The 10279-nt window shown below is 36.8% G+C and overlaps 1 long non-coding RNA gene across 1 annotated transcript; it reads right to left on the reverse strand.

Annotated features, from left to right (window-relative positions):
• Nucleotides 1-564: 564 nt before the first annotated feature.
• LOC101128689 (uncharacterized) lies at nt 565-2665 on the reverse strand. Its single transcript, XR_004070460.2, has 4 exons — nt 2538-2665; nt 1695-1781; nt 1434-1582; nt 565-896 (listed from the first exon to the last, which is right to left on the reverse strand). It is a non-coding gene; the product is annotated as an uncharacterized lncRNA (long non-coding RNA).
• Between the last annotated feature and the right edge of the window lie 7614 nt (nt 2666-10279).

Genomic DNA, 10279 nt, shown 5'->3' on the forward strand with positions numbered 1-10279 from the left:
AGCTAAAAGCTGGGTTCTTGTCACACAACCGTGAAAGATTAGGCTCACAGACACTTTGAAGGGTGAGAAGGGCAGGGTTTATTGGGTGAAAAGGAAACAAAAGGAAACAGGGACTCTCAGCAAAGAAATAGTCCTGCTAATATGCTTCCCGCCTCACAGATTGAATCTCAGTTTACCACCCCAGATCAGGAGAGGCCAGGCTCCTCTCCACTGCAAACAGCATGAACTTCCCAAGGCTCCACCTCAGTGTACACTCCTCCAAGTGTGCAGGCTGGTCAGAGTTTCTTTGGGGACCCCTTTATACTTGGCTGTCTCACTGGTGCTCAGAAAAATGCATAGTGGTTTATATTTGCTCAGCAAATATTTTTGAATAATTTAAGGTGTGGTTTTTTTTGTATGATAGCAGAACATTCACAATGACACGATGAGCAGGAAAAAAATAAATTATTTCATCCTCATTACTATGTGAGCATTATGTCGGTGCTAGAAAAAATAAAATCAATGAAACATGGTAAACCCTGACAGAGGTTTACAGTCCTGGGAAAAAAAAGGCAAAGCTGAACGTACAGATACAAGGTTTATTGGCTCTTAAAACTTGAGAGTGGGAGGTTTTGGCAGAGAGTTAACGGTTCAGCTTCATGGGAATTTTTGCTTTTAATACATACTGTTACCTTGCTCTACATCATCTAAACAGGTATCAACTGCACTTGTATTTTGTAGTTTGATATCTAATGCATAAGTCTGATATGAGCACCTTTTCCCATTTGTAGGATTCAGGCTCAGTACTTATTCATCATCAAGGTGCATCATCTCCATCTGTAACAGCTGGCAACATTAAGTATCTCTGGTAATTTCCAGGAGCTTCTCTCAGAGGTGTAGCTCACCTTGCAAAAGATCTAAAACATAAACAAGACGACACTGAGAAAAAAGGATGGTGGATCCAGTTCCAGTGAGAAGGCCATCTGTCATGGAAAATGATAGAGTCGTAATTGAGGGGAGCCCATGTCGCCAATGAGAGAATCACATTAAACAGCAAGAATAAAGGGGAAAAGGACAAAATGAAAGAGGAGAATGAGCTGAGAGGATTCTAGTCATGATGGTATCACAGTTAGAGAAGAGCGGGTTAAAACGATCAATTCAGATAAAAAATATTCAATGTTGAAGTCATACTTGCACTCAACATGAATGCAGTGCTGTTTGTTGTATAGATACAGCATAATGGAGCTCTGTATGGCGAAACATATGATGTCATCCATAAAAATTGACCAGGTTACCCTATAGATATGTCTATATTCATGTATTCAATAATTATTCATCAAATGCATAATATATGCAAGACATTTTTCTGAGAGCTGTGGAGAATTAATATCAATCTAACAAAACTCTGCCTTTGAAGTAGAAATTATCAAAGTTTATAAAAAAGATACACTCACATTAGTTTGAAATTTTCAGAATAAATTTCTTTTGTACTCTGGGAAGATCTTACTTAAAGCAAATTCATCTCTACAGAATGGAGAAGCTTCTGTTCTACCATTGCCAAGGAAAATTCCAGTTAGTATGAATGAGGGCCCCAATCTCATATCTGTGCACAAGAAAGAGGAAAGGAAAGAATGGAGAGGAGGTCAGAAAACAGTGGGGTGGAAATTAAAATCCTCATTTAAAAAATCTAAGAAGAACATGAGGGAAGCAATTACTCTGCATGTTTCCCAGCTGATTCACAGGAGATTCATGATTAGAGTTGGCCAGACGAGGCGAAGGCATGGACTGTGTTGTGCCTCTTCCTGGAATTAGATGATATGGATGAGCAGTTCTCCCCTTGATGGAGTCCACATCATTTCCCCTGCCGTCCCTCTCGCTGGAAATGTCCCCCAGCTAACACAGGGCTTGCTCTGCTGTGGCTGCAAAGCTGAGCTGCTGGCAGGGGGCAGATTGTTTTCCACAGAGGAGACCAAATATGGTTTCTTTGCTGCTATGGTAGCTACACAGGCAGCAACTCCTTTGGAAGAGACTCCACCCTAAACCCTTTAAGGCTGGGCGAAAGATTAATGCTGCAGCTTAAAGTCAAAGAAATTCCAAGCTCCTTGCTCCAGAGCAGATTAAGTCAGTAGGAGCTCCAAATAATGAGAGCCCCGAGGAACTATTCTGAAAATCAGAGGAAACTGAAAGAAAAACTTAAAATAACATCTCTTTTAAAGGAAAAGAAAAACAACAGGGAGGTTTAATAAATTTATATGGCCTCTCACTGGATTGTAAACATTTGAGATGATAAGTAAACAGAAGAGGGAATGGTGCAAAAGAGGAAAAAAATAGATGGTTCTTACAACTCTGCAGCATCTGCCAACCCAAACTACAGTGCAGACCAGACTGGTGAATTTCTCTGGGGACTTCCCAGGGTGTGAAAGAAGGGAAATGGGGAAAGAATAAGACCTGAGTTTCAAGGGAAAGAAAGAAAAAAATTAAATCTCTAAAAGTTTGCTTTTGTAGTCCCTGAATTACCATCACCAAATGCTACGAAGGTGGATTTAAGGGAAGTATACATGCTAGAGATGCCATTGAAGAAGGGACGAAGCAGTGCTTGACCATCTGGAGTTCTGAAGATCCTTATCCAACCACAAACTTGCTGGTGCTCATGTCTCTGTGGTTCTGAAGTAGAACTAGCCTTCAATCTCAGTGTCATGCCTTTATTCATTTAGGCCTGGAGGGAGGACAGAGGAAGAACCTTGCCTCTGTAATTTGGACTTCCATTATTCTGTCACAATTGCTGCCTTGTTGTTTTGTGGTGTTTTTTTTTTTAATCATTTTTTTTTTCTGGCAGTTGCACAAGACTGTCCAGGAACCATACGGCAGAATAAGTTTTCATTTCTGTGTTCTCCTTTATTCCAAGTTCAAAATGCTGCTCGTGAAACCTAATCACAGATCTTAAAAACCCTCCTTGTCTCTCTCATTTCTCCCTCTCACTACTGCCTAGGGATTTGGCTCAAGGAAACCTTGGCTAACAGTCAACTGAAAGTTGACTCTCAGATGGAAAGGCTGGGAAATATCAAAGACCTGCAAATGTTAGTTTGATTCACTTCAAGGTCATCACATCAACCAACATTTTATCAGCATCTGCAATTTCTAAATGTTTTGTAAAGTGTTGTGGGAATATGAAGATGATAAAAACATAGACATTCGCTCAACCAGGGGTAGTAGAAAGTGCAAAGATTGAAATCAGAGGAGAGTTGACCTGACTCTGCTGCTATAATTATGACTGTTTTCCCTCTAAATTCCCTTTTCTTAGAATACGGCCCCACTAGCAGTCCAGGGCGGCATGAGGGGCTCATATGAACAGACTTTTATTCTGTGATACTGCCGTATTCACTGATCCAACACCACAGGTTCTCAGCTCAAGGATGAGGTTGGGCAAGGGTGACCATAATATTCCATCTCTATACTATAAATTTAGGCTTGGCTTGGTGACTAAATGCCTTTAATCCATGCACTTTGGGAGGCTGAGGCAGGAAGACTGCTTGAGCCTAGGAGTTCAAGGCTGCAGTGAGCTATGATTGTGCCACTGCACTCCAGCCTGGATGACAGAGAGAAAATCTATCTCAAAATAATAAATAAATAAATTATAAGCTTAGAATGTTAGGCTTTAGAATGTTAGATTTAGCACCAGAATTTGCTATGCTGAAGCAAAGCTCATGGAAAGCTAAGATTGAGAAGAATAAAAAATAAAATTATTGTAGAGAAAGCCAGTGTACACAGAAATGAATACAGCAAATATGCAGAGAGAAGCAAAAATATGTGACGACTGAGAGGGAATAAAACAAAGGGTCAGAGCGGGCAGAAGGCAGGGACAGAAGAGAGAAAAGTGACTAATGGCTGACTAACATGAGACATTGTTGTATTTCTTGTAAAGTATCTTATGACATTTCTCATATTCTGAAGACCCTTCTTTTTAACTTTAGCTTATATATTTTTTGTCCTTTGAAACCAAATTAACATTAATTATAACAGATGTTGACTTGTGTGGTCTAGAACAGATCATACTATCTCTGAGTTATAACTTGGTTAACTTTTAGGATAGTGACATATTGTTTCTTAATCCCAGAGTCAATGATGATACCTGAGACAATGCTGTGATGATTGGCATTTATCTGCTCAGTACATGGTCTCTGAATGGTAATCTCCAGCCAAGGCATTAGTGATGGAGAGTATGGAGGGATCTAATCATGAAGACAGTGAAGGCTCCGGGAACTCTGGGAAAGATAAAATGGCAGTGGCTACGGTGGAGAAGCACGGTAGGGAAGAAGCTTGGTGTGGCACAGTTTGGCTGGGGTGAAGGACTAAAGGTGGAAAACAGAAACAGAGTATGGCTGGTGATTTTATGACCATGTTTAGGGATCTGAATTTCAAGTTAGTTTTGGTTTTAATATCTTTAAGGCATATCCAGTTGATAAGGTATGTGTAGGGCTGGGGAGGTAGAAGGTAAGATTTATTAACACAAAGCCGCTCAATCTTTTACATTCATGTTAATCCAGTTCAAAATCCACAGTGTTTTACTCTCTACAATTTGCATTTTAAAAAGATTGGGATTTTTTTCAAATATAAATTGAGATTATACCTTCCAATCTATTTTTAAATATTATCTTCATCAATTAAGATAAGTCTAGTGAATTCTCCTGCCCCATAATCCTTCTCCTCATTTAAGGACAAGAACATTTGGAATGTCAGCCTTGTAGACAATGTTTACCCTACTCACTGCCAAAAGCAAGATGATTCTGAGATTTATTGGAGTACAGTGTACTGTATATGTGTTATGTACAGTGCCTGGCACATAATAATAGCAGGCAGCAGTAAACAGCTGTATTTATAGCATTGTGTCCTAATGGAAACATCAATCCTGTTTTCTGAGGAAACTACTAAAAATCCTAACCATACTATTGTCCTCTACTCGACTGCCAGACTGGCTTATAACTTATTCCTTCAAAAAGCTAGAAGCTAAATTATCATGCCATACAGAGTACAACCTGGAGATGAAATTGTAAACCATTTCAAAGGTTCATTTAACATAGAAACAGGTATTTTCAGGTATCTAACCATCAATTTCAATGCTGGTTTCTGAGCAGTTCTCAGGTGTGATGAATAGGTGAGGTGGAGGTGTACCCCAGCATCTAGCTTTGTATTGGGAACATGATAAACAATTATAATATTTATTATTCAAGCATTTAACCAGTGGGATATCACAGTTAATACAGAATATACCAATTTGTGCAACAAGAGTTTCTTGAGCAAAAACAACCTTTAGGAGAATCTTTTTCTACGTAATGTGTATGAAAAAATAATTTTGAATAAACTCTAGTGCTGTTTATGTTTAGAAATAGAATCCTTTCCAACCATAAATTTTTAGTCTAATAATCAGACCAATAACTAGCTCTACTTTGTGGGGTTGACAGCTCATAAGAGGCTCCACTAAAAAGAGAAGAAGAGGAAGAAGAAGCAGAAGAAGAAGAAGAGGAGGAAGAGGAAGAGGAAGAGGGAAGAAGGAAGAAGGAAGGAAGAAGAAGGAAGAGGAGGAGGGGGAGGGGGAGGAGGAGGAGGGGAAGGAGGAGAAAGGGGAGGAGAAGGAGGAGGGGGAGATGGAGGAGGGGGGAAGGAGGAGGAAGGGGAAGAGGAGGAGGAGAAGGAGAAGGAGAAGAAGAGGAGGAGGAGGAGGAAGGAGACTGATGACTTCATCTAAGTATCCTGCTTTTAAAAATCTCTAATATCTTTGCTTCTTTTTAATACAGGACTTCTAGCTCCATAATTTCAACTTCCACAGAGTAGATGGCTCCAGCTCAGGCTTTTTTCCTGAATTCTAGATTGCACATACATCAGCATTTCAGCATTATCGCTCATCTCATTTTCCTCCTTTATGTTCACACCCAAATCTGCATTTACTTTATTCTCTATAAAAAATTCAATAAATAAAAGGAGTTAATTTAGCACCCCACCACAAATTAGAAAGATTCAGGCACTTAAGCTAGAAATGTAAAATTCATATTTGTTTAATGTAGTCCAATTCTATTAGACCCCGTGTATTAAAAAAAAAACTATCTTCTAAACACCTTTGTTTTATTATCTTCTTTCTACACCTTCCATGCCTTCTTTAATTTGGTTCCAGGCTGCTTTAATATCAGTTCACCTTTCATCATTCTTCACGGTCTATCTGTTAAAATGCCACAGAGTTTGTGTTCTGATATGTGCATCTGATCATGCCACTACCCAACTAAATAAAACCTCAATTGTATATAATGTTCAATCCAATGAATGTAAAACTCCTTAGAATAGCATTCAAGCTTCTTCACAGACAAAAGTCAGTGTAAGGCTCCTAGACTCTCTGTTCAATGAGGCTGCGTATTTTCTGTTTTGTTCACTGCTGTATTTCCACTGCCTAGGAACAGTGTCTAGCACATAGCTATTGACTATTTGCTACATGAATAAATACATTTACCCTTACCTTTCCTCCTCTCTTCCTAGCTCATGATGTTGAATGTTTCTGACATGCCCTACTCCTACCCACCACCCTGTGCTCCCTGAGATATCCAGCTCACCCTGAAATCCCAGGTTTAAATGTTAACAATTTATGTGGAATTTCTCCACCTTTTCGATAAACATTTACAGAAACTTTTTTTTTGCTCCCAATATATTCTGTTTAGATATCTAGTATTCCATGTGATATATTTTACTATAAATATTTGTGTATATCTTCAGAGGCTGTTTTATATATCTATCCACACCTAAATGCTAGTCAAAAGCTGAATATATAAACATTATTCAGTAGATATTTGATAAACGAAAGAAGAAACATTCATGATTTTAGAGGTCTATGACAAATACGTATTTTTTAACCCCCCCCAATTTTTTGAACCTAAATATAAAAAGGTAGATGTTGTTCTTTAAACACAAAATATGGTTAAAAGGCATTTAAAAATAGATACACAAATTTTCAATGAAATATTTACATATTTTAACTACTGGATACCTTATGATAAATCTGGGCATACGTAGCATGCAGTGTTGACATTTAAGATAAATGCCAGGGAAATAAGAGTAATTCTAAATAAACTTTATTTTAATAGTTATTTTGTAAATGATTTATGTAGTTTTTGAAAAGTATTTCTTAAAAGAAAGAAGTAATGTGAAAGAAAGGAAGAAGTACAGAAAGACAAATAATGCTAAGATTCTCAGATCATTCTATTCAATTTAGTTCAATCTAAACTATACCAGAAATGACACACATGGTACTGATAAAAAATAAAACTTAGCAGCATATGTTCCTCTGACCAACTGTAAATTACCTTCTAACCTGAATAATGTTTGCTAGCACAAGTTGTACATTGTTGGAAATGACACTTAATAGATCTAGCTTTGCTCTGAAATACAGGGTAAATGGAAGGAAAAATATTAACAAAACGTAAGTGTCAAAAAAAAATTGGGGCTCAACGGACTCTTGAATTCCCATCCACATGTGTAGACATTTACCTGCATGGGTCTCAGAATGCATCAGGCAACTCTATCATCTTTTCAATCAATGCAAATCACTGATAAGATAAAAAGTGTTAGTGTTCCTCCTTCTTTTTACAAGGAAAACAAATAGAGAAACATATTCCAACCCATTTCTTATACCTTCTCTTTCCTAATAGATTTTGCTGGATACGTTAAATAGACATCATGAGGTTTTGTTAGCTTACTTGGGATTGTTGATTAATTGAGACCAACTAACTGGAACTGATTATGCTTGGGTACTGGTATGGTAATGAGGATCACGCATTGAAAAACTTTATGTATTTGTTTTCTCTTTGCATGCACAACTGGAATATCCTATTACAAAGAGAATTTTTATGCTGTCTCCACATGAGGATTTCTAATCAAGAGATACTTAATATCAAATTCATATTATTTCTTCACTCTATCTTCTCTTTCCACTTCTTTCTTGTGCCTTTACCTGTTATACGGGCTAATTATTATTTTGACTCTCCTTGCCTCATTTAAGAGACAGCACCTGTGGTATTTATTTACTCTGTCTCTCTCTGTAAGATTCAAAATTAATTACTATACCTTTTGCAATTGTTTTCCCCTGCTGTTCAGACCACTCTGCCAATAGAGATAAGCATGAGAAAATGGAAAGCAACAATATCTCTTAGAGCTCTGGGAAAAAAGATAATCTTAGATTGCTTAATGACTGCCATGCTTCTCTTTTCTTCTACAATGGAGTTTTTACCTCTTTAAAGGGTTTTTTTTTCTTGTGTCTTTTTACTTCTTAGGAATACCCCCTACATATGGTGTGATAAGCTGCCAGCCAATTTAAATTAATTTTGCTAAATTGAGGAGAAGTTCATGTCCCTATTTGAGACAACAGAATTTCTCCTCCATATCCCCAAAAATAACTTAGAAGAATGATTAGCACTGCAGTAGGTTCCCATGGTATGTGCCACTCTTAGACTGTCACAGATGTTTGCTACTAATAGGATTTTGTGTTCCATGCCAAAATTTTTATGTGACTGTTTTTTTTTATCATAAAATTATGACTAACCTATTTGGCTTGTATTTTTAAGAAATTAATTTCCTCCCAAGTGAGAACCTTGGGGAAAATATTCTGGTAAATAAAATAATTCATTTCTTAAATGTCTCACTACATTGTTCTAAAAAATGATGCCACTATATTCAACTTGTAAATAAAATAACTCATTATCAACAAAAAGAATAATTTAAGTTAGAAACAGGTTTAAATATTGAAAGAAAAAGTATTGGTGCCATTATTAAATGTCTTCTAATGACTTCAAGAATTAGGTACTCTGACATTATATAGTAGGTAAAAAATAGAGTGAGAAAGTCACCAGGCAAAAACCTGGATTTGAAGGTGCTAGAATATTTTGTAAAATAATCAGCACTAGTCTATGGAATTGCTTACAATTTTAGAGCTGCATACATTTAAGGAATCAATATACACTTCAGGACAGTTGTTATTCTTCCAAATCCTTTTTAACTTAGAATAGTTAGATCATCTTCCCTTGCTCAGTAAAAATAAAATAGTCTTTTATTTTCTCCAGTTTAATGCTGTTGTAAAAATTTAAAGGGGAAAAATGCCATTAGGAATAACCAATTCTAGCTTCTTTCTGTTGGAACTTACAATCAAAGACTGAACAAATGTTTATTTTTGCCCTATAATAATAACTTTCATTTTTTAGCACTTTATAGCTTACAAAGAAATTTTATGTGGATTATCTTCTTTATTTCTTAAACAGCTTTAGAAAGTTGGTGGTCATTGATACAATTTTACAACATGAAAAATAAAGCACCACATGACAAGATAGAGCTAGAGTGTTCAGCATGGTATCTAGACAGTTTAAATAATGCACATATACACACCACGAAAATTCACTCATACTGTTCAAGTCTGCTTTAACCTACTCAAGGAAGTAAGTTTTATGAAGTCATATGCTAATTTTCATGTGAAAACAGATGCTGCTGACTTCAGGTGTTGGCCAAAACAGAGTAATTGATACTGAACTTGGTTTCCTACTAAAAGCAGCTATAAAATTGAACAAAATATATAAAGCAACAGTATGCGGATACCTTGAGAAAGTAATACAGGTCTGTGACCCTTGAAGGAAGAAAGAAAAGTAAGGTGAGCCTATCAATCATATTAAAATTGCCTTGGCTTTTTCTTTGAACCCTTTTTCTAAAGTCAAGCAGGAAAGTGGACTAAAAGTGGAGGAGTTTTTGTGAGCTAAGGTGGCTGAAGCAAGAGTTCCAGGCTGCTGAGGCAAAGCAGCTAGAATTTGTGACACAGTATCCGAAAAGTTGGAATCTGTGTAAGAAGGCAACTCCACAAATATGTATGAGCATACACATAGTGAAATTACAGAAGACCTAGCAGATAACACCTGCCAAAGAACTGACAGCTGAATAGTAGTATCACTGACTTAATCTTTTCATCTCAGTCAAGGTGTGGAGACCTCATTGAAGACATCACAAACTCAGTTAAGTCAGCAGAAAGTTCACAACTGAGGAATAAAAGCAATGCAGTGGAGGAAGAGCATGTCTTAAAACTCTGTTCACAAATAAAAGAGACTTAAATTGAAAATTAAACCAATTTTGATAGAAACAAAATAGTGTTTATTTAATAACATCACAATCAACACCCTATATATCTTTTATCTGCAACGTCCAGAAAACAACTATACATAATTAGACATTTAAATAGACAGGAAATGAAAAATAGAATTCAGAGAGTGGGATTTGTACATAGATC

Source organism: Gorilla gorilla, chromosome 4 (assembly GCF_029281585.2).
Source record: "Gorilla gorilla gorilla isolate KB3781 chromosome 4, NHGRI_mGorGor1-v2.1_pri, whole genome shotgun sequence".
In the NCBI taxonomy this organism is placed as follows: Eukaryota; Metazoa; Chordata; class Mammalia; order Primates; family Hominidae; genus Gorilla; species Gorilla gorilla.